Genomic DNA, 27,385 nt, shown 5'->3' with positions numbered 1-27,385 from the left:
CTATATATATGACTCCCACTCACCCTGCTTCTCTGATTGAACCCTGACTACTTAACCCTTACGCTGGTCGTCGTGAATATTAGGTTGTCGGGTGTCTGCACTTTGTTCTCTTCCTTTAAAGGGCATAGAAGTTAGCTCTAGCAGACAGTTATTTGTGAAACAGCTTTGCCTCCTCTGATTGCATCATTTGGCTTGTTTCTAAGCTTTGCTAGGGGAAGTCAAATAGGGCAGATTTAGCCCTACTACTAATGTGTGACCCTTCTGGAGTCTTTACTAAGTGATCCAGGTGTTCAGAGGGGTTTCTCTCCTTTGGCTAGTCATAACTCAAACATCTCCAAGCCCTACATGAGCTCTGGGAATTGTTCCGTTTGGGGAATTATAGTTTTCTTTGCCTGGTGATGCGGAGTTTTTTCCTATGTGGGCATAACTAAGTACTCAGCCAAAGACTCAAGGGGACCCCAGTGCTGACTTCGGGAGGGCTTTCTCTACATGGCTCCCTCCTCTCTGATCCTCTCTCTGGCAAATTCCAGCTACTCTGGCCTCCCCTCAACTCACTGAGACCACTGGCTCTGCTTGGGTACCTCTTGTACCATCATCGGGAAAGTGTCTCCAGGCAGAAAGCCAAAGCAATCTTAGGGCTCATCTCATTTGTTTCCTTTCTATTGGGAATCACAGTTCTGCACTGCCCATTCCCTAATGTCTGAAAACATTTTTTTTTAATATAGTTTGTCTAATGAATTGGTGTTTACAGCAGGAAGGTAAGTCTGGTACTAGATATTCCATCATGGACAAAAGTGGAAACCCACCTCCTTCTCTGGAAGATGGAAAAGACTTTCAGCGCATTCAATGCTGGTAGGAAAGAACCATTAGAGAGGAAGAAGTTGAAGATAGAAAGGAGGGGGTGACTGATGGTCAAGGTCTCTGGCGAGCAGGGCTTTGTGCATACATGGCCTTGGGGAAGAGGAGAGAAAAGAGTTGGGGACCCTACAAAGAGAGACAGCAGCTGTTTGGGTTGATGGGAAGTCAGAGTGTTAAGGCTGGAATTGTCTTAAGGACCGTCTAGTCTAAAGCTCCATTGTATAAATGAAGAAACTGCAGCTACCGGGATTGTGACTTGATCGAGGTTATAGTTTCTCTGAGTGGCAAAAGCAAATGCAATCCCTCCACTTCTGTCTCTTCCAGGTTTTCTTCCTAACTTGCACCTCTATTTCAGAAGGCTTTGTAGATTCCTTTTCCTCCACCCACATCTTCCAGACTCCAAATCCTTATTTGTGCACCAAGCCAGAAGGAGGGGGGGCTTCAGTTAGGCTTGAAGATGTGAGCTACTTCAGGATGGACAAATAAGGGAGACAAGGGTGATCTGAGTCTGGGCGAACAACCAAAGCAGAGTTACAAATGATGCATTCTTCTGGGAGCAGAGAGGAAACTGAGCCAGCTAGAGCAAAGGATTTTGTCTAGGAAGGCTGAAAATTAGGGTACCAGATTATGGAGAGCTTTGAATGCCAGGGGGAGGAATTAAGAATTATCTCTGCTTTCATTTATTCATTAATTTATTTTTTTGAATGTATCAAATGCTTCCTATGTGCAGTCTCTGTACTTGGGACTCAGTTGGGAGCCATTGAGAATTTTAATGAAGGGAGTGAAAAGATGAAAGAGGCAAATACCAGGATGTACATGGAATAATACCAGGTCCTTTGAAACATAATAAGTAGATTCACACTCGAATGCTGAACCTAAGAGACTGTGCTTACTACCAAACGTAAAATAGATAGCTAGTGGGAAGCAGCCGCATAGCACAGGGAGATCAGCTAGGTGCTTTGTGACCGCCTGGAGGGGTGGGATAGGGAGGGTGGGAGGGAGGGAGACGCCAGAGGGAAGAGATACGGGAACATATGTATATGTATAACTGATTCACTTCATTATAAAGCAGAAACTGACACACCATTGTAAAGCAATTATACTCTAATAGAGATGTTTAAAAAAAAAAAAAGAGACTGTGCTTACCTGAAAATATAGGTATTGTCTTTGTTTTCCTGACATGGGTGCACACACAGTTGGCTGTGTATTCAGTTCAGTGAATGGCAGAGCAGAAAACCCCAGAACTTGGATTCAGAAGACCTTGGTTTTGGTCCTGGTTCTGCTTCTGTGTCACTTCACTCTCTAAGCTTTTGTCTCCTCGTCTAAAAGAAAAAAGAAGAAAGAAAGAAAAGAACAAAAGACCAGAGATTTCTCTTTTGATTTAAATCCTAAAGCTTCCTTCTCCTGGCCAGAATAAGATTCATTAACTTATTCAGGGATCTTTATTAAGTGCTTTCATGCTAAGCACAGTCCCAGTGGCCAGGATACAAATGGAAGAAGATAGCATCCCAACCTCAAAGCATCCCGTTCAGGGATCTCATATACATTAAAATACTGTAAACGTGGGTGGATGGAGAAGCAAGGACACAACTACTTAGGTCGCCCAGCCTCCCGGGCTGGATCACTTAGACCCGTCCGGCTTCCTTTGCTGTAAAGAGTGGACACTGGGCCTCCATCAGTCACTTCACAGAGTACGGTATCCAGTGAGAGAAGAGACCTTCAGACACGTCAAGACACAAGTGTATCAGAGGTCGCGTGGTGAGGGCAGTGAGCTTGCTGGAGCTCTTGGTGGAGCCCATCCCCCTCTGAAAGGGATGTAAAGCAGATAATTTTAGACTGGCTTTCCTGAGTCCCAGTCTGACAAATGGAGCCTCTGCAGCCCAGGGGCAAGTCGTATTTGAGTGCTTGGGCTGCCCCAACAAAACACGCAGACTGGGGGCTGGAAGTCCGAGATCACTGCGCAGGCAGGGTTGGTTTCTCCCGAGCCCTGTCTCCTTGACCCACAGACAGCTGCCTTCTCACCGAGTCCTCACAATGGCCTTTCCTCAGTGCTGGTGCATCTCTGGTGTCTCTTCTGTATCCCAAACTCCTCTTCCTATAAAGGCACCAGTCAGCTTGGATTAGGGCCCACACCAGCGTTCTCATTTTAACTTAATCACCTCTCTAAAGGCCCTATCTCCAAAGTCTACAGTCACGTTCTGAAGTCCTGGAGGCTAGGACTTCAACGTAGGAATTTGGGGGGACCACAAGTCAACCTACAACAGAAGTCAGGTCTGGGTCTCACTGCTTAGCACAGTGGGCATAAGGATGAAGGGCAAGGGCAGGGGCAGCTCTCCTCTGAGGCGAAAGCACTGCCCATGTGCCATGGCACCAAAGAACCAAAAAAAAGAAAAAATCTGGAAGCAAGCAGGTTCCGGGGCAGGCACAGTTGCATAGAATGTGCGAACGTGGCCCTTTTCCAAAAGTAGAGAACTCTGCTCAGTTGTGTAGCTCTAAATAGTGCCTGTTGATGCTGCTGTCAGCTTTTTTCAGACCTCATCCTGGCATCTTTGAACGCTTTGGTGAGCACCAGCATGGCCCTGAGGACGGAGGCGTTGGGTTCTTCCCTCCTGGGCCGCGAGAGCCCTCTTGCCGGCCTGTGGGCTCTGTTCATCTGGATTGTTTTCTCCTTCTCTGATCTCACTTTCAATGCTGGCCATTACTCCCAAGAAGAGAAAGGCGGGGGTCTGGCGCACCGAACAAGGAATTATTTCAAAGAAAGCCCGTTGCCATGGGAACCGGTTGTCAAATGCTTTTCTGCGCGGGAGGTGTCGAGTGGGGCCACAGATTTTCTTAAGCGCTGCCTGCTTTTCTTTTTAATTTGTGACAAGAACAATAAATGATTGGAGAGGGAGATGGGCAGGAAAGCACTTGTCTGTCAGAAATTCATCCTGACAGTGAGCCAGGGGCTTTACTTATGGCCTGTTCTAACGGAGCCTTCAAACTGCAGTGCTTAGGGATGGGGCGGGGGCCGTGGTGGAGACGGGATGAGGAAGCAGTGAGAAAGCCACCTTAGATGGATCAGAAAATGTTCCTAGAGGGACTTCCCTGGCGGTCCAGTGGTTAAGACTCTGCACTTCCAATGCAGGGGGCACCGGTTCTATCCCTGGTCGGGGAACTAATATCCCACATGCCACGTAGCGCGACCAAAACATTAAAAAAAGAAAAAACAAAGAAAATGTTCCTAGAGCTTTTACTCCGTGTTCAGCCTCAGGCGAGGCTCTGTCAGGGATGCTGAGGAAGTCAGATTAGTCTGTAGTTTTGGACAGTCACAATCTCATTGGGGAAGTGGAACCAAGACCCATAGAATAAGAAAAATGACAGAAGCCAATGTATGATATTGACATGTGTTTCCTCTGTAAAGATGCCCCATCTACATGTACAGTACTGCCTGGAGCGGAGGCAGACTCTGAGAGTTGCATGGCTATGCATGACCCACATCCCTTTTTTTTTTTTTTTGCGGTACGCGGGCCTCTCACTGTTGTGGCCTCTCCCGTTGCGGAGCACAGGCTCCGGACGCGCAGGCTCGGCGGCCATGGCTCACGGGCCCAGCCGCTCCGCGGCATGTGGGATCCTCCCGGACCGGGGCACGAACCCGTGTCCCCTGCATCGGCAGGCGGACTCTCAACCACTGCGCCACCAGGGAAGCCCTGACCCACATCCTTGAATGGCTGTTTCCCTTTACTTAGGACCAAGGCTCTGGGCCAACCACTAGGTAAGTGGTTAACTGACAGACATCTTTAAGTCCACCTCCGCTTTGGCGTCAAAGCCACCCTCTTCCTGGAGTGGCTTGGACAGTGACCGAGCATGACGCGGCACAAGCCCCCAGCCGTTCCCACCCATCACTCCTCTGCAGGCGTTTGCTCAGAGTTCCCATCAGGCTGGAGGGGACAATTCTGTATCGTGGTCTGACTGAACCCATCCCTGCCCCATCCCACTTCCTGCCTTTTCCTCCCACAGATGTTACTCCTGATAAAGTTTTTCACTCTTTTTTTTTGGGGGGGGTATAGTTGCTTTACAATGTTGTGCTAGTTTCTACTGTACAGCAAAGTGAATCAGGTATACGTATACATATATCCCCTCTTTTTTGGATTTCCTTCCCATTTAGGTCACCACAGAGCACTGAATAGAGTTCCCTATACAGTAGGTTCTCACTAGATATCTATTTCATACCCAGTGGCAAATATATGTCAATCCCAATCTCCCAATTCATCCCTCTTCCCCCTTGGTATCCACGCGTTTGTTCTCTACATCTGTGTCTCTTTCTGCTTTGCAAATAAGATCATCTATAGCATTGTTCTAGATTCCACATACAGGCATTAGTGTATGATATATGTTTTTCTCTTTCTGACTTACTTCACTCTATATGACAGTCTCTAGGTCCATCCACGTCTCTGCAAATGACCCAATTTTTTTTTTTATGGCTGAGTAATATCCCATTGTATATAGGTACCACATTTTCTTTATCCATTCCTCTGTCAATGGACATTTAGGTTGCTTCCATGTCCTGGCTATTGTAAATAGTGCTGCAATGAACATTGGGGTGCATGTGTCTTTTTGAATTATGGTTTTCTCAGGGTATATGCCCAGGAGTGGGATTGCATGATCATATGGTAGTTCTACTTTTAGTTTTTTAAGGAACCTCCATACTGTTCTCCATAGTGGCTGTATCAATTTACATTCCCACCAACAGTGTAGGAGGGTTCCCTTTTCTCCACACCCTCCCCAGCATTTATTGTTTGTAGATTTTTTTATGATGTCCATTCTGACCGGTGTGAGGTGATACCTCATTGTAGTTTTGATTTGCATTTCTCTAATGATTAGTGACGTTGAGCATCTTTTCATGTGTTTGTTGGCCATCCATTAAACGTTTTCACTCTTAACTCATCTCAGTGTCTTCTTCTCTCAGGACCCCAGCAGAGCCAAGTTTTCACCGGTCAGGAGGTGACTATTGGAATCTACAGTTAATCAGAAAATGTTAGTCATGAAGGTGGCCTTAGAAAGCTTTAGCGCAGATGTGCCCATCCTTTAGGGCTCAGGGATACCTCCGAATCTGGAAAAAAAGGCTCTAGATAGAGTTTCCAGGAGCAGTGGAGGCAACTAACATCCAGGATGGACATGCCTCCTGGGTGCCCGAGCCTAGTGGCAGAGCGCATGCTGGGTCCTTCTGACTGTGGTGTGATTTGTTTCCAGAAGCACAGCCTTGGCCTGGTTTACCATCCTTTCTAGAGAGCCAATGACCTGCCCAACACCCTTTTCTCAATTCCTTTTCTTCTTAAATTACCCAGAGAAGATTTCTGCTGCTCATCACTAAGAACCTGCTCTAATTCAGGAGTGAGGGGACATTGGATTACAGGAGGTGACTTTCCTCATGAGAGCAGAGGAAACATTGTATCTGAAAAGTCACTGGAGATGAGGCAGGTCCCAAAGAGAACGGCTAAAGTGCAACACTATTCATAAGGAAGTCTAATAATTCAGACGTTTGAAGCCAATCCCTGCTGAGCTTCTTTGAGGAAGGATGCGTGTGGATGACCAGAGATGTGCATACGGTTTTCTGCCCCGTCATCCCCAGCTCACTGAGCCCCCACCCACCTTGGCTTCTGGCTGCTGGGTACATTCCTGCTTCAGTTAGAGCCTCCAGTGAACAAGGAAGAGTAAAGGTAGGTGTCATAGGTTAAATTGTGCCCCCCGCCCCGCTGGCAAGATTCATATGTTGAAGTCTTAACCCCCCTGGACCTCAGGCAGTGACTTTATTTAGAAATAGGGTCACTGGAGCTGTCATTAGTTAAGATGAGGTCGTACTGGAGTAGGGTGGGTCCCTCATTCAATATGACCGGTGTCCTTATATAAAGGGGAAATCTGGACACAGACGCGCACACAGGGAGATCGTCACGTGAAGATGAATGCAGAGGTCAGGGTGCTGCATCTATAATCCAAAATGTCAAACCCCAGAAGCTGGGGGAGAGGCATGGGACAGATTCTCCCTCACATCCCTCAGAAGGAACCAACCTTGCTGACACCCTGATCTCAGACTTCTAGCCTGCAGAACTGGAAGACAATGGATGTCTGTTGTTTAAGCCACTCCGTTTGCGGTATCTTATTATGGTAGCTCTAGCAAACAAATTCAGTGGGAGGGGGGATGAATGCACGCCCCCATTTAGGTAACTTAGAGTTTTGGTTTGGGGCAGGGATTGCCCAGCCCCTGGTGATGACCTATGTGGAATATCAATTAGACCGCCCGACAAGTTGGGATTGGAAACTCCAGGTTTCAAGTTAATTCATATCCTGATGACATTCGCTCCAACTTCCCTTCTGTACTTAGTGTGTAGCCACATGGTTGTATTTGGAAGAAGGTAGAATTTGTAAGAGGGAGGTGGAAACTTCTGAAATCTTTGTGAACACCTCTTTCTTAGACTTAAACCAGGATAATGCTTCACTCCCCTGGTAGATTAGACATTTGCTGGAGTCCCAGCAAAGATAGCACCAAATAGTGTCTAAAAGTTGTCCCCAAAGACTAAAAAGGCTGCCATGATGAGGGCATGGGTCCAGGCTGTTGTAACAGGAATATGGGAGATAAGGAATCACCCTAGTACAACATGATGATGTCTTTCCTTCCTACCTCCTTCCCTGTCCCTCTGGGCACCTGGCTATGCTCCATCCTCGAGCTGCTCCAGAAGCCCAGCTTCTCCGAGACGTGCCCTGAGCACACTAGGCTCAGTGCCTGGGGCTGACGGGAAGGTTTTCATGTTATTTTTTTTTAGAGTCAGATGGGAAAAAATGACTGTCATAAGAATGGATTTATAATAGTGAATCCAGCTTGGATTACGTTCACATTTATACCAATACAGCTGTAATACATAATTTCATCTTTCGTCAGAGGAAGGGGCTATGTCCTGACACCAGCTGGGTTTCCTACAATTCAGCTCAGTTCTGACACTAACTGATGTTAGCACAGACCTCACAAGTTAAGGGCTCAGTCCTACAAGACCACCTTCACTTCAAACACCACCCACGGTCTCAGGTATCCCCAAGTTACCCATGCTTCCGCCTAGCCAGCTGCAAATTTGGGGGTTCCCACAACACCTCCCCCACTTGACAATTCAGTAGAACAACTCACAGAACCCAGGAAAGCACTATACACATGATTACCATCTTATTATAACGGAGACAACTGAGGGACAGCCAACTAGAAGCAACACTTAGGACAAGGTCTAGGGAGGTAGAGGTGCAGCCGCTTCTGTCCCACTGGGGGGATATATTGGTATATTGACAAGTTCACTAACCAGGAAGTTCCCTGAGCTTTGTTGTTCGGTTTCTGTCAAGATTTCAATACTTGGGCCTGGCTGACGAAGCCATTGGCCACGTGATCAGACTCAGTCTCCAGCCCCTCTTCCTTCCCTGGAGGTGCATGGTGGGGTTGGGTGAGAATTCCAGCCCTCCGATCATGCGGTGGGTTTTCCGGGCACCAGTCTCCATCCTGAAGCTATTTAGGGGCCCCGCCATGAGTCACCTTGTCCACATAAACTCAGGTATGTTTAAAAGGGGCTCATTACAGGGACTTCCTTGGTGGTCCAGTGGTTAGGACACCGAGCTTCTACTGCAGGGGGCACGGGTTCGATCCCTGGCGGGGCACGAAGATCCCACAGGCTACACGACCAAAAAAAAGGGGGGGCAGTCATTATAAATAACAAAAGATGCTTCCATCATCTGGAAAGTCCAAGTGTTTTTTTTTCTTTTTTTTTTTTTTGGCCACACTGCGAGGCTTATGGGATCTTAGTTCCCCGACCAGGGATTGAACCCGGGCCCTCACCCTCAGCAGTGAAAGCACCGAGTCCTAACCACTGGACCGCCAGGGAGTTTCCTGGAAAGTCCAAGGGTTTTTGAAGATCTGTGCCAGGAACTGGGGACAAAGGCAACGGTTTTTTGTTTGTTTGTTTTTGTTGTTTTTTTATTTAGTATCCCATAGGGACTCATGACGGCAAGCCAGCCCAGGGTCCCACAATGCAGCCCCTGAGCTGTGCTCCCAGGGCCCAGTGGGAGCCATCCTAAGGCCCACCGCACCCAGCAGTGGTCACAACAACCCAAATCCCAAGGTGGAGTGTTGCTGCAACCCCCAAATCTAATCTGGTCTCTGCTGGTCCCCATCCAAGCTCCAGCTTTGCTCAGCCTTCCCACCTGCAGCCTCCCCTAGGCTTTGGGACCCTCAGTGTAGCGCGTGAGTTTGTCCCCTCCGTCCTGGCTCGGTGCTCTCACACTAACTTTGTTTTTTCTCACACCGGACTTCCCGGTCTCGAGACACTGATAAGCCACCTCTGTGGAGTTTGGGCCCCCTCCCCCGGCCTCTGCCCCTGAACGGTCAAGTATGAACACCATCTCTTTAAACGGTTTCCACATCAGAACCGATCCTGTCCTGATTCTACATCCCCCTCCTCCCCTCCTGTCGAGTCCGCTGGCTCTTCAGGCCCACGCTCTCGGCTGGCTGTCTCAGGCTAGTAGAACGGCACCAAAGAAAAGGTCAAGTCCGCAAATCTGTCCCGGCTCCCGCATGTCCCCAGCGACCCCAGGCTGGCCCCACTGGCCATCCCATGACTACTTCATCTACTTGCATTTGCCAGGAACTGGGACATTTGAATAAGGGGAGTAAAAAAAGCAATCGTCTAATTTTGGAACTTCAGGCGCTCCAACAGCTGGTAAGCGGAGATATTTGGGGGGAGAAGACGTCACTCAAATCACACCTCCCAGGAGGCTGCCTGCACAGCCTGCTCAGACAGCCAGCCCCAACCAAACACCACGCCCTTTCAGAGACCAGGAGCAATGCTCAACGCAGCCTGTGCTTTCGCTCAAGATACTGACTTTGTAAATGTTGAGCTGAAAGCCTTATAATAGATGAGACTCAATACAAAGAGAAGTGGGGCACTGGAGGTCTTCAGGGAATTGAAGGAACATAAATGATCAACGCAATGAAACTTGCAAGAGAGGAGAACTTCGACTTACCTCTGCTGAGAGGACCTGGCTTCTCAATATACTTTTCCCTACATTCTTCATTTCTTCAGGTTCCTTCACAGGAGCCCCATGCATTGCCTATCCTCTTACAATGAAATAGAGAAGAAGGGAATGGGGCAGGGGCGGAGGGGAAGGGCGTGAGTTCTAAGCTACAGAGAGCAGTCTATCTATGGGGCCGGCCAGGGGACTCGTGGAAACCACTCTGCTATGGGGTCCAGTAAAAGGAAAGTACAGTTTGGCAAGTAATACCGGGTCCCAAATGGCAGCTGTTTCCAGTGGCAGGCCAGGCAAACAGGTGGCAATAAGTGGAGCAGTGTGGGTGGGGGTGGGATTCTAAAAAGTAGAAAGGAAGGGACTGATACTTATTTAACTCTTTCCATATGCTAAACGCTATGCCAGGCACTTTGCAGATATTATTTCATTTAACCTCTTGACAATCTCTACCAGAGAGTATATTTTTTTAAGACTTTTTGGTTTTGATGTGGACGATTTTTAAAGTCTTTATTGAATTTGTTACAATATCGCTTCTCTTTTATGTTTTGGTTTTTTGGCCATGAGGCACGTGGGATCTTACTTAGCTCCCCAACCAGGAATTGAACCCACACCCCCTGCATTGGAAGGCAAAGACTTAACCACTGGACCACCAGGGATTGCCCCAGATAGTCCATTTGAAAAATGAGAAAACCTCAAAAAACTAAAAATACAGTTGCCCTATGATCCAGCAATCCCACTCCTGGGCGTATATCCAGACAAAACTATAATTCCAAAAGATACTGTTCATTGCAGCACTATTTACAAAAGCCAAGACGTGGAAACAACCTAAATGTCCATCGACAGAGGAATGCATAAAGAAGAGGTGGTTGGTACATATATACAATGGAATACTACTCAGCCATAAAAAAGAATGAAATAATGCCATTTGCAGCAACATGGATGGACCTAGAGATTATCATACTAAGTGAAGCAAGTCAGAAAGAGAAAGACAAATACCACAGGATATTGCTTATATGTGGAATCTAAAATATGATACAAATGAACTTATCTACAAAACAGAAACAGACTCACAAACATAGAGAAGAGACTTGTGGTTGCCAAGGGGGAGAGGGGGTGGGGGAGGGATGGATCGGGAGTCTGGGATTAGCAGATGCAAACTATTACATATAGGATGGATAAACAGCAAGGTCCTACTGTATAGCACAGGGAACTATATTCAATATCCTATAATAAACCATAATGGAAAAGAATATGAAAAAGAATGTATATATATATATATATATATATATGTATAACTGAGTCACTTTGCTATACAGCAGAAGTTGACAGAACGTTGTAAATCAACTATACTTCAATAAAATTAATTAAAAAAATTTTTTTTAAATAAAAATGAGGAAACCAAGATTCAGCAGTCACCCAGTGGGTAAATGACAGGGTTGGAATCTGACCCCAGATCCTGGCCTCAAAGCCCACGGTCTTTCCCTACTATACTAAAGCATATGAGGGGGAGGGATAGATTGGGAGTTTGGGATTGACATGTACCCACTGTTGTATTTAAAACACAAAACCACAAGGACCTACTCTATAGCACAGGGAACTCTGCTCAATACACTATAATAACCTAAATGAGAAAAGAATTTGAAAAAGAATTTTTTTTAACTATTAAAAAAATAAAATAAAGCATCTGAGAAGTCAGCTAAAGCGGATCCTGGGGACCACAGGGGCTCCAGGGCAGGTACTAATCCTTAGAAGGCAGTCTAGAAAGAGAAAAGCCATTCCCCTCTAACTATAGGACCCAAGTACTCAAGAGTCGCCAGGGCAGAAAGCTAAGGGCTGACCATTAACAATAATATCTCAATGGTTGAGTTATAACGTGGGGCTGGAAATGCTTGAATTCCTCCTGCCTCAGGTCTGGACTCAACTGTGATTTATAATCTGCCCACTATTTGCCTTCCTTACTAAGCTGTGAGTTCCTTAAGTGTTCTTTGTGTCCACAGCTGGTGGCGCAGCACCTGGCTCCACCAGGGGTAGGCGCTCCGTAAATGATGGTGGGATGTGTGAACGAATGAATGGATGAATGCGTCCTTCACTGAGGGGCAGCATGGCAGAGACTACTTAATCAGGCAGTGACTGAGCAGACAAGGTATCAAGGGGAAGCTAGAGTCCCCCAGTCCACCGCAGGAACTTCAGCGATCCCTGGTTAGAATTCTCTACTAGGATTCTTTGTACTTCTGAGTGGGTTTGACCACTCAGTTTTTTAAACCCACACACACTTGGATTATTAAATAAACACAAAGTTTATTTTTTTCCTACAAATTTAAGGGTGAATTGACTTAATTTTTCACTTCACTCGCTTTTTGTATGTGGCGGGGGGACGGGGGGTGGGGGATGGGCACCGTACACAGTGTTAGAAAAGGCCAAGGGAAAGCTCTGGGCTTCTCAGAAGCAACCAGTTCATTGCTTATCCAAGGCCACAAAAAGCCTGGAATCCTAGCATCCTCCTTCTGAGATGTTCCCATGGAAACCATGCTTGGGCTATTCTTGCACAAGGGCAACTTCTAGCACAGTCAGCCCTGGCTCCTGAGAGAATGTAGTGCCTGAGGTGGGAACCAGCAGACAAATTGTGAGAAGGGAAAAGCAAAAAGATTGCTGCTCTACAACCAGAACATACAGCTTCCTCTTCCCTCCTCCCACCCCCACTTTCCCAGGCACCCCGATGGGAAATGTTCCAGCCCCTTGATGACGTGAAGCACAGACCTCCCCTGGCCTGAGTGATGGGACAAACAGGCATCTGCCAGGGAAGGCTACAATGTAAATTGCACCCTGTCCTGTCAGCGGAGGAAATGAGATGGGGCTGAGGGGCAGAGAAGGAATTTTGCACAGAGCAATGAATTTGATGCCTTCTGCCACGTGGTCTGATGGTGATCAGGTATAACCAGGACAAGAGGGAAATGATGCTGCTTCCCTGGACAGGGAGACGATATCCATCCCAGCCATCGCCCCACTCCTGGGTCCACTGGTTAGTCGTTAAGGCAGGAGCCACTGGAGTTGCCACCTTCGTTCCTAATGCCAGCTCCTTATCTGCTTCCATGCCACCTGCTAGGTGTGTGACCTTGGGACACTGCCTGACCTCTCTAAGCCTCTGCTCCCTTATCTGTCAAATGAGGGTAATGAGATCGGATGCGTGAGGTTCTTGCAAAGGAGGCGATATATGGGAGGTCCTCACCGTATCTCTATAACTGTTTATACGGCACACGCTCAAGCATAAGTTAGAATCTATTGGCAGGATGCAGGGATATCTTGTAGGACATCGGGAGGGGAATAGACCCAGGCCCCTTAAGGGCCCGGAACCAGGAACTGGGACTAAGCGGTCTCTTGTCTCTTGCGCTTTAGACTCTCCGCCTCTATCTGCTCATCAGCTCGCCCCGCCTCTCTGTGTGCAGGGGAGAAATGGTCATGCCAGCCCTGACTCCACATAGCCTTCTGACTCATGAGCTCCATATGGGCTAGAAGAGCCTCAGTGCCAGCTGCCGGTTCCAGGAAAATTGTCTCATTCACCCATGCTCAGTCAGGGTTCCCCGCTCTGGTCCATCAGGTGTGACCAGACAAAGCCTAAGGTCACCTCTCTCCCTTTCGCAGTGGGGAATCTCAGAGAAGGGAGCACAGAACGAACAGGCACCCAAAGTCTTCTCTGCTTCCTCAAAGTCCTCCTCGGTGGAATTCTCCCAAAATCTCTGGGCAGATGACTCAGCAGGAGGCTGTGGTCCAGACTTTCTCCTAATATATACCCTGTCCTGCATAAGACAGGCTGCGAGCTCCTGGGAGAAACAGAGGGGCCCCATGTGCGCCCATCACGTGGTCACATCACCCATATGTGAAAGGAGTCAGACAAAGCCGAACTCAGGAACCTCCTTCCTGCTAGTCTAATGTAGGGTGCGGAAATTCAGATCTCACAAATGTGCCCAGACTTTAGCCTCTGGAATATTGAGAGCTTCCCTGGAGCTCTAATGAATGGTGATGATGTAAAACACAAGCTGATGTAAAATATTTCCAGCCCAGTTGCATGCTGGGAGAAAGAAGCATTATTTTATTATACTGGATCTTTTCCCAGAAAGTCAAAAGCCATTCTCCCTTGCTGAGTTTAATAAGATTCATCTGTCACCTGGGTTAGAGTCGCTCACATTTTGGAGCGATTTTTTATCTGTGTTATTATGCCAGCCTCAGAAGAAGGTAGCCCGGAGGATCAATTAGTCCTGTATTGAGAATCCCCTAGGGAAGTGATTCGTTCAGTCACTCATTCATTTGACAAATATTTATCGAGTGCCTGTTAGGAGGGTGACAGTGTATTAAGCACTGGATAAAATGGTGGGCAACAGCAGGAAAAATCCTCAGTCGCGCGGGGTTCACAGTCTAATGGTGAAACGGGCACTGTGAAAACCGCACAGTCAAATCACACCTGTGACAGGTGTTCCGCGGGAGAGAGAACCTGTGTTGTAAGAAGGGGGTCTGTCCCGCTCAGGAAGTTGGCTTCTTTGCCGAGTGATGCTTGAGCTGAGTGATGAATGCTGAGTAGGTGTTCCCAGGAATCAAGGCAAGGAAAAGGACTGTGACTGGACAAAAGTGCACGTGCCGATGAGTGGAGTGGGGAGCGAGGGTTGTGGTAGTGGGACCCTGACAGGGTTTTACCTATCCTGCAAGCAGGCGGGTAACGTGAAGACATCTGCCTGTTGAAGAGGTCTCTCTAGCTCTCGTCCCATTTGCAGTCCTTTAGGCGAGAAAAAAGGTAGCCTGAACTGGGTTCTTATTGTATTTGGTGGTGGCAGTGATGGCAGTGGAGACAAGTGAATGGATTTGAGAAATATTTTGGAGCTGCAATTGCCAGGACCTGGATAAGAGAATGAGGGAGTGGAGTGATGAAGGGTGACCCTGAGGGCTCTGGCTTGCCCAAGTGGATGAGACAGAGATGGGGACTGCTGGAAGAGGCCAGGATTGGGTGTTAAGCATTATAGATTCCTCCACTTCTATATGTCTTTCTTTGTCTAGTCTAGTCTAGATTTATCTCAAAGAGGAATCAGCACTTTCACAGAGCTTGGAATAAACAGGTTAATAAATCTTATCTGATTTCGAGAGATCAGCAGACCCCAGCTGTCACCTGGGTTACACATTTTATGAAAAGAGAGCAACAGATAGAAAATAAGCAGCATGTGAGCAGATGCAAACATCATATGTCATTAGGCAATTGCAAGTTAAAACCACAATGACAGGGCTTCCCTGGTGGCGCAGTGGTTGAGAGTCCGCCTGCCGATGCAGGGGACGCGGGTTTGTGCCCCGGTCCGGGAAGATCCCACATGCCGCCGAGCGGCTGGGCCCGTGAGCCATGGCTGCTGAGCCTGCGCGCCCGGAGCCTGTGCTCCGCAACGGGAGAGGCCACAACAGTGAGAGGCCCGCGTACCGCAAAAAAAAAAAAAAAAAAAAAACCCCAAAAAAAATCCACAATGACAAACCACAACACACCTATTAGAATGGCTAACGTCCAAAAATCCAACCATACCAAACGTTGACAGGGCAACAGGAACTCTCATTCGTTGCTGGTGGGAATGCAAAATGGTACAGCCACTTTGGAAGACAGTTTGGGAGTTTCTTACAGAACTAAACAAAAGCTTATCATACCATCCAGCAGTTGTGCTCCTTGGTATTTATACCCAAATGAGTTTAAAACATATGTCTACACGAAAACCTGCACGTGGACATTTATAGCAGCTTTATTCAGAATTGCCAAATCTTGGGAACAACCGAGATGTCCTGCAGTGAGTGAGTGGATAAACTGTAGCACATCCAGACAATGGAATATTATTTGGTGCTAAAAAGACATGAGCTATCAAGCCATGCAAAGACTTGGAGGAAACTCAAATGCATATTACTAAGTGAAAGAAGCCAATCTAAAAGACTTCATATGATTCCAACTATATGACATTCTAGAAAAGGCAAAATTAAGACAATAAAAAGTCAATGCTTGCCAGAGATTGGGCCGATGGCAGTGGGGGATGGAGGGAGGTGGGAGGAGAGAAAAGAGTGATGAATAGGGGAAGCACAGGAAATTTTTAGGGCAGTGAAACTAATCTGTATGATACTTTGAAGGTGGATACATGTCATTATACATTTGTCCGAACCCATAAAATTCTTTGTACAACATGGGAGAGTGAAACATGATATAAACTATGGACTTTCGTTAATCATAGTATATCAGCTTTGTTTCATTAATTGTAACAAATGCACCATACCAATGCAAGATGTTAATAACAGAAGTAACTGTAGGGGGGAGGGGTAGTATATGGGAACTTTCCGTACTAGCTGCTCAATTTTTCTGTAAATCTAAAACTTCTAAAACATAAAACATATTAGTTGAAAAAAAGAGAGCAAACGGACAATGTTTATTTCTGTATGATTTCTGTATGAGAGGGGTAGTATATGGGAACTTTCTGTACTAGCTGCTCAATTTTTCTGTAAATCTAAAACTTCTAAAACATAAAACATATTAGTTGAAAAAAAGAGAGCAAACGGACAATGTTTATTTCTGTATGATAAAAGTGACATCATTTTCTTTCGTATTTGACTATAATCCCATAATTTCAACCTAAGGTTTCATTATTTATTTTTAAAATTGTTAATTACATGATTGATACATAAATACTTCCTTCTTGAAAATATGTGAAACACTACAGAAGGACGTAGAGTCAGTCCCATTCCATTCTGGAATGGTAACCATAGATAATTTGGTGAGACACCTTCTGGGTAGTCTCTGTGCCTCTTCTCTGGATACACATATACCAATGCACAGTTGTTTTGCTTGGAAATGCGTCCATCTAGAAACTTTCTTTAAAGTGACTTAAAGGGGGGTTTGACTTGACTCACACTCCAAGAATTCTGGACGTGAGTTGGTCCTAGAGTTAGCCCAGAAGCTCAGTGACATTAGGTGACACCACTGTCTTGATGATTCCCAGAAGCTTTTACTCCTGTTTGCGACCTCGTGTCTACAAGATGCCTGTACCCTTCCAGGGGTCCACCTGCTACATCTCCGTGTTCAAGGTGGGAAGAAGAGGAGAGAACTGCTGTATCTGATCTTTTGGTCAGGAAAGCAAAGATTTCCAGAAACCTACCGATAGGCTTCCATATGTTTCACCTGCCAAATGTGTCCCATGGCCACCTCTAGATGCAGTGGAAGCGGAAAGGTAAATGTTTAACTGTTCCAACCATCCAAGGAGATGGCACCGAAGAGGCAGTCTGACGGCTGCTTTGGGATCTATCAACAGCTGTGTCTGACCGAACTGCTAATTTTTTAGTTTGTATATGTTTTTCAAACAATATTGTATGTCTTAGAGATTCTCTGTCAGTAATTTTAGACCGTTTTTTAAAAACCCAATCTGAGAGACTTTTAATACAATATTTAAACCCATTTTCATTTATTGTAATTATCGATGTACTTAGATTTGTTCCTGATTATCTTTTATGTTTTATACTTACCATGCTTTCTTGTCCTTTATTGTATTTCTTGTCTGACTTTTATTGGATTGCATTTGTCTTCTAATGATTTCTACATTATTATTCTATTTTTCTACGGATATCCTTTAACTTGAAACTCAGTTTTTTCCTATCAAAATCTAGTGCTGATGAGAATATACATCACTACCCTAAATGGGTAGAGGGGAACTAATGACTAAGCTTGGAGGCCCTCCTTATTAAGGATATATTTGCTGTCATTTCATGGGATTTGGGATAGGAGAAGAAGCAGATGCATGCACTCCCTATGCCATTTCGAGCCAATCTTTCTTCTTTATATTATAAGGGGAAAAGCAACTGAGAAAATTATTTCAAAACTAAAAGCGGAGAAGAAAGCAGAGGATGATGCTCAAGGAGAAGGGATGGGTTAGTGATGGGAAAATTTTAGGCATGAGGGTGCAGTTTAGGGGGATTGGAGCTTTTCTAGGGCAACTCAAACTACCCTGTGAAGCTAAATTTCTCTTCCAAGCATAAGTTCAGCATTCCTTGTTGTGTCTAGTTTGACACTGGCCAGAAAGAAATGAAAATATAGAGCCTGAAGAGTTAGATGACAGGCTTACTCTCAGGCTAAAGGATCAAGGCCAGAGGCAAGGGGCCGAGTCCCATTTTGAGAGTCACCAGGAATTAGCAAGACTGGAGCCAAAGAAAGGCTGTATATTGATTATTTTAATCAGGTATAGTAAACATGCAGGCACGAAAATGACCATCATGAAGAAAGAAGTCTTTATACTCAGACACCCCTAAAAATAAGCTATATGACATGCCATGCAGGGCCACATGGGGAAGCACCAGGGTCGGTCAGGGGGCAGAGGGAATGAGAAAGAAAGAGCCTTTACTGTGGTTTTTGCAGGAGAGGCAAGGCAGGGGAAGCAGGCTTAGGATTGGCTAGTTTGAATAACTTCAGCAGGCTCTGGGTCACAGTCATTGTCCCTAGTTGTCTAGCACCTGGCCCTGGGATGATTAGGGCAGGCAGACATTGGCTCAGAGGGTGAGAGCAGGTGAAGAAGGTGGTTGGAGGGCTGGGGTCTGGATTGGTTGGATTGCTTATGAAAGGTGCACTTGCAGGCATGTCTTTACTAGCTCTAGAAATTGCCCAGACTGGAAGGGACAGTCTCTCCAGGATCAGCAAGCCCTAGATGTCAATGCATCAGAAAATATCAATACAAAAAATTGAAAGGCACGATTTATACGAAAGTCTCAGCTCAAATCGGGAATTGAGGATCAGGGATCACCAACAAGATCAAGGTGCTGACAAATTGGAAGATAAGAAATGGTTGCGTGGGACCCACTGTTCTCTAAAAAGGACCTTAGGGATGCTTTCAAAAGGCTGCCCACTAATAAGCTAACATCAGCCTTCTATCTTACGTCTAACGTTTTAAAGGCAATTCCTCACGTTCAGAAGCAGAAAAATGTGTCCCAGCTGGAATATCTTATGTCTCAGTTTCCCCACGGCTCACACAAAAAATAAGGGCAAGTCACTGTCCCAAAGATTTTTCTTAATTAGTGAATTTACAGGAAAAAACCTTCACAAGGATAAAACATTGACATTACATTTAATTGTTACACTTAGCACTTCATCGCCATTCCAATGAATAAAATCACGATCACCTCAACTATTCCAGGAAAACCCAGACCTAACTCATCTTGCTCCTCTGTGTACATGGCAGTCTGGTTGCCATTAGGTAGTGGATGGAACCACCTCCCCTGCTTCCGAGCTTCCGAGGAGAAGGCAGAAGTGACGGGAAGCTGCCAGGCCTGCAGATGCCAATGTGCAAATCCACCAAAGTGGACCAGCCACGTCCCCTGGGATTGCCAAGTCTGCCAAATCCAGCTGAGACGTAACACGGAGTCCATCGGTGACCGGAAACCCGGCCAGCCTAGAGCCAAACGCGTCTGGTCTAATGAAAAGGCCTTTGGCTGGTGGCGCTAGATGCCACAAGTACAATCATCTGTGATGGCTGAGAAACTCCCTCATTCCCTTCTTCTGCAGTCTTGGCCGCTGAACTCGGCCCAGAACAAAGAAATGCTGAAGCAGCAGAACAGCTAGGACCCAGGGTTTACAATTCATAGAGGGCAGGAGAAAGCCGGCTCGGTCAATTCCTTCTCAGCTTCCCATCAGGGAGAGAGGCAACCAAGCCCACGGCTGGGGATTCTCACCTATTTTTATAACCATCAAACATTTGTACAGCCCCTCCGAGCCAGGCACCGGGCAAGGCACTGTGGGCCATGCAAAGAATAAACTCCAGGGGCTTCCCTGGTGGTCCAGTGGTTAAGACTCCACGCTGCCCCTGCAAGGGCACAGGTTCGACCCCTGGTCAGGGAACTAAGATCCCTTATGCTGTGCAGGATATGTTAATTAGCTTGATTGTGGTGATTACTTCACAATGCATAGGTATTTCAAAACATCCAGGGAATTCCCTGGAGGTTCAGTGGTTGGGACTCTCCGCAACCTCACTGCCGACGTCCCGGGTTCAATCTCTGGTCGGGGAACTATGATCCCACAAGCCACGTAGCACAGCCAAAATTTTTTAAAAAAGAATAAACTCCAGGCTCTGCCCTTCAAGAACTCATGGCCCAGAAAGGGGATAAGGTCAGCACCTGAGGCTGGGACAGACAGAGAAAGAGAGTCAGAAAAGGCCTCATGGGGGAGCAAGGAGACCCACCCCCAAACCAGCAACCACCTACTGCTGGTTGGACCACACTGTGCTGGAACAAACCACCACCCTCGGGAATTCGGCCTAGTCAGGGGAGCAAAGGAAGGAACGCACCCAAACACTTCCCCGCCGATGCTGTAGGTTCAGTACCTACAGCACGTACGGTGCACAGACATAGCACAGCGGAGCCCCTGAGCTGGGTTTTTAAAACACAGGAAGGATTGCAACAGCGCAGGGAGGAGAGAACATCAGTGTTCTTGCCAGAGGGGGCAGTGGATGCCGAGGCAAAGAGGCGAGGATGCTCAGGGTACACCCAGCTGAGCTCAGCAGAAAGAGCAGCTATGGGGGGGCCTTGAAAACCAGAGTGCAGAGGACAGATGTAGTCAATGGATCCATCAGCCATTTTTCAAAAAATTGTGGTGAAAAGCACATAAAAGTTATCATCGTAACCATTCTTAAGGGTACAGTTCAGTCGCGTTAAGTATATTCACACTGTTACGACATGGGTCTCCAGAATGTTTTCAGCCTGCAAACCTGAAACTCTGCACCCATGAAACAACTAGCTATCCTCCCCCCATTCCCACCCCGGGCAACTCCCATGCTACTTTCTGCCTCTATGAATTTGGCTATTCTCGGTACCTTATACAAGTGGAATTATACAGTATTTGTCTTTTTGTGACAGGCGTATTTCACTTAACAGTATCTTCAAGGTTCATCCATGTTATAACCTGTGACGGGATTTTCATCTTTCTTAAGGCTGACTAACATTCCATTGTGTGTATATACCCCATTTGTTTATCCACTCATCTGTCAATGGATACAGGCAGGTTGCTTCCACCTTTTGGCTCTTGAGGATAATGCTGCTACGAATATGGGTGTACAAATCTCTCTCTGAGTCTTTGCTTTCAATCCTTTTGGATATGAAGTGGGATTGCTGGATGATACGGTAGCTCTATTTTTAATTTTTTGAGGAAGCACCGTACTGTTTTCCATAGTGGTTGCACCATTTTACATTCCTGCCAACTGGGCACGAGGGTTCCAATCTATCGACATCCTCGGCAACACTTGTCATTTTTTGTTTTTTCGATAGTCGCCGTTCTAGTGTGTGTGAGCATCCTTCAGTCATTTTTGAGTAGGGGCATGATGGAGTCAGAGCTACATGTTGGAGGCTGTCTCTGGCAGCAGCAAAGTCAAGAGGCAGGAGATGGTCAAGGCTTTGGCAATGGTCAGAGTGTAGGGAGGGACTCCTGACCAGGGCTGGTGGTAAAGGAAAGAAGCAGCTAGACTCAGGGGAGGCAAGAGAGAGGGAAGAGCTAGACGGGACTCAAGTTTCAAGCACAAAAGACCGAGAAAATAGTGATACAATGAGAAAAATAGGAAGCTGGGATGGAGGGCTGCTTGTGGGGAGGTTCTGAGATCGGGCAGGTGCCCGCAGGCGCGAGGTTTGTTGTCGAGGCAGGGCTGGTGCCCTGAAGACAGCTCAAGGCTAGACACAATCATGATGTCGTTCCTACGGCACTTTTATGTATATGATCCCCTCCGTGCTCATGACACCTGGTGAGGTGAGTCCAAGCAGGTGTCATTTCCACCAGCTGAGCGATGAGAAATGAGAAAGTATAAATGACAAGCCAAGACCACACAGCATATCAGACGGAATCAGAGCCTGGGTAAGCTCCTGAGTCTGGTTCTATTCCCGTGGCCTCTTTCCTTGAGATAAGACTTGTCCAGGAGCATGGAGGGCTCAGTCAGTGGAAGACACATTCATTCCACAAATATTCTTTAAGTGACTGGCAGTGTACTAGGTGTTGGAGATTTACTAGTTATTAAAATCACATAGACATGATCCTCCCATCATGAAGCCTATATTCTTGTAGATGACATAGTAAACGAGTAGGCCTTCTGACAGTTTTCCTAGAAGCCCAAAGAATTCCTCAGGAGAAGTGTCCCAAGGCGAATCTTTGCCTCCAGAACAGAAGCTGCTCTGCCAGGTCTGTCATGTTAACTCAAGATGGACCACGTGCAGACTTAACGCACCGTATCCAAGACAACAGCAAAGGAGGGCATTGCCTAGAACGAGTCCTTAAAATATCTAGGCACAAAAGGTACTTCTGGTTGACTTTCAGGGAAAACATTATTCTTTTCTCTCTGTTCTCTTTTTCTTTTACTCAAAACTCATCAGCAAAAGTCTGTCTTCTTCACTCAGTACCAATAATCCATGTCTACAGAGGAGGTTGCCAGCATACCCACATTCACAGCAGCATTATCCACGACAGTCAAAAGGTGGGGCCACCTACATATCCATCAACATGAATGGGTAAACAAAATGTGATATATACGCACGCTGGAATGCTATTCAGCCTTGAAAAGGAAGGAAATACTGACACGTGCTACAATATGGATAAACCTTGGAGACACTATGCTAAGCGAAAGAAGCCTGTCACAAAAAGACAAATATTGCATGATTCCACTTACATGAGGTACTTAAGAGTAGCCACATTCAGAGAGACAGAGTGTAGAATACTAGTTACCAGGAGCTGGGGGAAGGGAAAATGAGAGTTATAAGAATGGGTACAGAGTTTCAGTTGGGGAAGATGAAAAATTTCTGGAGATAAATGGTGGTGATGGATATTGTGAACGTATGTACTACCACCGAACCATATACTTAAAATGACTAAAATGATACATTTTATGTTTTGTATATTTTATCACTATACATACATATTTTTAAAAAAAGGTTTCAGGCTTCCCTGGTGGCACAGTGGTTAAGAATCTGCCTGCCAATGCAGGGGACACGGGTTCGAGCCCTGGTCCGGGAAGATCCCACATGCCACGGAGCAACTAAGCCCGTGTGCCACAACTACTGAGCCTGTGCTCTGGAGCCCGCGAGCCACAACTACTGAGCCCGCGTGTCACAACTACTGAAGCCCGTGTGCCTAGAGCCCGTGTTCCACAACAAGAGAAACCACCATTATGAGAAGCCCGCGCACCACAACGAAGAGTAGACCCCACTCGCTGCAACTAGAGAAAGCCTGAGCTCAGCAACGTAGACCCACCGCAGCCAAAAATAAATAAGTAAAATAAATATTTTAAAAATAAAATAAAAAATTAAAAACAGGTTTCCATGCTGCCAGTAGGAAAGCTGGCAAACAAACCTCTTCTCCATCTTGAGGGACTTAGTCTCATCATCTTTAATAAGCGGGGCTGACTAGAGGCTTCTGGGTCTGCGGTCTGATGTTTCCATGGTAACCACAACAAGCAGATGCCTGGCGAGCAGGATTTCACCATCAAAGCAACAGGGTTCACCTTACTGGTCTCCCTCCCATCCGTTCCATTCTCTAAATTGCTACACAGAGAGCTAAAAATCTGTCGGATGTGCCTCTCTCCCTCTCACGCCATCACTCAGGTGCTCTGAAGCTCAGTTATTCCAGCATGCCATGCTGGAGTTTATTCCCACATGCTCTTCTCTCCATTCTAGAACACCTTGTCCTTCTCATGCCCCACTCCCCCAGCATGTTCCTTTACTAGCTCTTCCCTCTCTTTCCAATTCTTCAGGGCTCAGCTGCCATGTCCCTTCCTCCAGGAAGCCTCCCTCTCCTGACTGCCCGGATGGCATTACATCTTCTGTTACATGTTCCCGTGGCACCCTGCCTCCTCCCAGGGGAAGACATTCATGGAACAAACCACAGTGAGGGTGAGGGTGAGAAAAGTAGGCAGTAAGAGAGGGGAGAGTCATCCCAGATGCCTTTTATTAAAATTAGAGAGAGGCCTGTGAGCATTAGGGACTTTGGACTCAGAACCCATCAGACCGGAAACCCCAGATCTCCTTCTCGGGAGTTGTGTGACCGTAACCAAGTTACTTAACTGCTTCAAGTCTGTTTCCTCTTCTGCAAAGCTGAGATAAAATTTCCTAACTCTCCGGGCTGTTGAAAAGTTGAAGGGAAGTGGCATATCCCAGCAGCTCTAGTCTGGGGTCATTCCCCGCCAGTCAAACGTCCTCAGCCCTCCTTATCTAATACCTGATTTCCTGCCTGCACTCTGCTTCCTCCCCAGCTCCATTCCCAGACTGCAGCCAGAGCATCTTTCTAAACTGCACAAGTGATGACCCTCTGCTTGCCTGGAGTCATTCTCCATTGACTCCAGGAGAAAATCTACACTCATAGTTGGTCCCCTGCTGTGCTCTCTGGCCTCATATTTCTCTACTGCCCGCTACGGCCTGAGTTCTAGCCACACGGAGTTTCAGCTCAGGCTCTCTCCTGCCTGTGGGTCATCGCACCCATTTCTTCCTCCATGTGATACACCATCCGCAATCCCACGCTTTGCCTGACGACACTTACTTGTCCTCAGGTCACTTCTGTGAAGCCCCACCTGGCCTCTACCACTTGCATGCACAGCCCCATAGAACTCTATGATTTTCATCGTCCTGCCCGTTATTGCATTTTTTGTGTGCATTACAATTTTTTTTAAAACTGGCTTTACCAGTTTTATTAATGTATAATTGACATACAATAAACTGCACACATTTAAGTATACAATTTGGTTAGCTCTGACATGTACACACCCGTGAAAGAATCACCACACTCAAGATAATAAATTTAGGGACTTCCCTGGTGGTCCAGTGGTAAAGAATACGCCTTACAATGCAGGGGACGCAGGTTCAATCCCTGGTCAGGGAACTAATGTCCCACACGCCACGGGGCAACTAAGCCTGAACGCCACGACGACTGAGCTTGCGCGCCTCAACTAGAGAGTCTGCTTGCCATGAACTACAGAGCCTACGTGCCCTGGAGCCTGTGCACCACAACTAGAGAAGAGAAAACTCGCGCACCACAACTACAGAGAAGCAATGAAGAGCACGCACGCCTCAGTGAAGATCCCGTGTGCCGCAACTAAGACCCAATGCAGCCAAAAAATAAATAAATAAATCTTTTAAAAAATGATAATAAATTTATCTATCAGCCCCTCAAATTTCTTTGTTGTCCTCTGATAATCTCTTCCTCCTGCCCTCTCCAACCCTTCTCTCATTTTCAGGCAACCACCGATTGGCTCTGTCACCATATATTAGTTAGCATTTTCTAGAATTTTATATAAATGTAATCATACAGTATATGATCTCTTTTCCCTGGCTTTTTTTACCCAGTGTAATTATTTTGAGATTCATCCATGTAACAGCAGTAGTACGTCCTTTTTGTATTGTTGAGTAGTATTCCACTGTATGCATATAATACAGTCTGTTTATCCATTTATCTGCTGATGGACATTTGTGTTGTTTCCTGTCTGTATGAGTGTATGCTTTCATTTCTCCTGGGTAAATATGTAGAAGTGCAATGGCTGTATTATATGGCAGAATATGTTCAACTTTTTTAACAAACTGTCAAACTGTTTTCCAAAAGGGGTTGTACCATTTTACATTCTCACCAGTAAAGTATGAGAGTTCCAATCGCTCTACATTCTTGTCAATACTTGGTATGGTCAATGCTTTTAGTTCTAGCCATTGGAATAGGTGTATGATGGTATCTCTTATTGTGGTTTTAAGTTGCATTTTCCTAATGATTAATGATGCTGAGCATCTTTTCACGTGCTTATTTGCCATCCACACAGCTTGTTTGGTGAAGTCTCCAAGAAATTTTAAAAGAAAACAAATTGTAAAAACTAAACCTGTTAGGGAAATCTTTTCATGAACGTAATTTCTACTCTTTACTCCACTATTTAAAGTGGAATATCTATAATTTTTCACATTTAAAAATTGTGGTAGGGCTTCCCTGGTGGGGCCGTGGTTGAGAGTCCGCCTGCCGATGCAGGGGACACGGGTTCGTGCCCCGGTCCGGGAAGATCCCACATGCCGCAGAGCGGCTGGGCCCGTGAGCCATGGCCGCTGAGCCTGTGCGTCCGGAGCCTTTGCTCCGCAACGGGAGAGGCCACAACAGTGAGAGGCCCGCGTACCGCAAAAAAAGCAATTGTGGTAAAATATACACAACATAAAATTTACCACTTTAACTGTTTTTAAGTGTACAGTTCAGTGGCATTAAGTACATTCACACTGTTGTGCAACCATCACCACCATCCGTCTCCAGAACCTTTTTCATCATCCCAAATTGAAACTCCCTACCCATTAAAAACGAACTCCTCGTTTCTCCCCACTCCTCCCAGCCCCTGGCAACCAACATTCTGCTTTCTGTCTCTATGAACTTGACTACCCTGGGCACCTCAAATGAATCAGACAACACTTGTCCTTTTGTGACTGACTTACTTCACTTAGCATAACGTCTTCAAGTTCATCCATGTTGTAGACGTGACAGCATTTCCCCCTTTTTAAGGCTGAATAATATTCTTTTGTATGTATATACCACATTTTGTTTATCCATTCACCCATCAGTGACCACTTGGGTTGCTTCCACTTTTTGACTATTGTGAATAACGCTGCTAGGAACATGGGTATACAGATGTCTGAATCCCTTATTAATTGCATTTTTAATTTTTAAATGTAATTTTAATTAATTGCATTTTAATGGTTGTATACTACATTGCCTACAACAGTGCCTGACACACAGCAAGCATTTAATAAATATATATGAAATTGACAGCTAGACAAGCGAATGCATGAGTGAATCGCAAATTGGACATCAACTCAGACAGAGCTGTGTCATTTGTCCTGTGGGTGCCGGTCCCAGTGTCCTAATGTCAGGATGCTGCATCAGTTAAGAAACTGATCTCTTTGGATCCCATCCAAGAAGGGAGGAAAACACTTCCCCTGCTTTAATTTGTCACCCTTGCCTCTGCTTGATGTCCCACGGGAGGCTCAGCTGCCTGAGGTCTCTGGGTTAGTCACAAGATACTCACTCGGGGGGAGGCATAGCTGAGGCTATTCTTTCCTCTGAGACATCTGAGGAACTACTCACTACATTCTGTCCCATGGAATAATAATAACATTAAAAGCTAACATTTTTGTGTGCTTACCCTGGGCCGGTGCTTTAGAAGCATTAACTCATTTAATTGTTAAGTAACCCTGAATTAGGCACTGTAAGACTCCTCACTTCACAAAACAAAAAGCAAAAGCACAGACAAGTTCATTAACTTGCCCATGGTCACCCAGCTAGTAAATGGCAGAGCCAGAGTTTGAATCCAGGCACTCTTGACTCCAGAACCTACCAGGCAGAAGAAAAAGGCACAACCAACCACTCAGGCTGAGAGCAGTTTTCATTTAGTTACGTTGAAGTTAAGCAGAGTCCCTCTAAAATGTTTCTGTCTAAGCCTGGATAATATTTATCGAATACATTTTGGAA

The 27,385-nt window shown here is 46.1% G+C and overlaps 1 long non-coding RNA gene across 2 annotated transcripts in view; it reads right to left on the bottom strand.

Moving 5' to 3' along the window:
* Positions 1–27,385, bottom strand: part of LOC132523882 (uncharacterized) — a 48,834-nt gene that overhangs the window by 16,996 nt on the left and 4,453 nt on the right. The window contains exon 4 of one of the 2 annotated variants that reach the window (XR_009541684.1): positions 2,005–2,180. This is a non-coding gene — a long non-coding RNA (uncharacterized LOC132523882). Of the gene's footprint in view, positions 1–2,004; positions 2,181–18,939; positions 20,056–27,385 lie in introns of those variants that run through there. The other variant, XR_009541683.1, reaches the window with a different exon arrangement.

Source organism: Lagenorhynchus albirostris, chromosome 7 (assembly GCF_949774975.1).
Source record: "Lagenorhynchus albirostris chromosome 7, mLagAlb1.1, whole genome shotgun sequence".
Classification (NCBI taxonomy): Eukaryota; Metazoa; Chordata; class Mammalia; order Artiodactyla; family Delphinidae; genus Lagenorhynchus; species Lagenorhynchus albirostris.
Note: the sequence above shows the minus strand (reverse complement) of the source record. Positions and strands in the feature narration are given on the sequence as shown.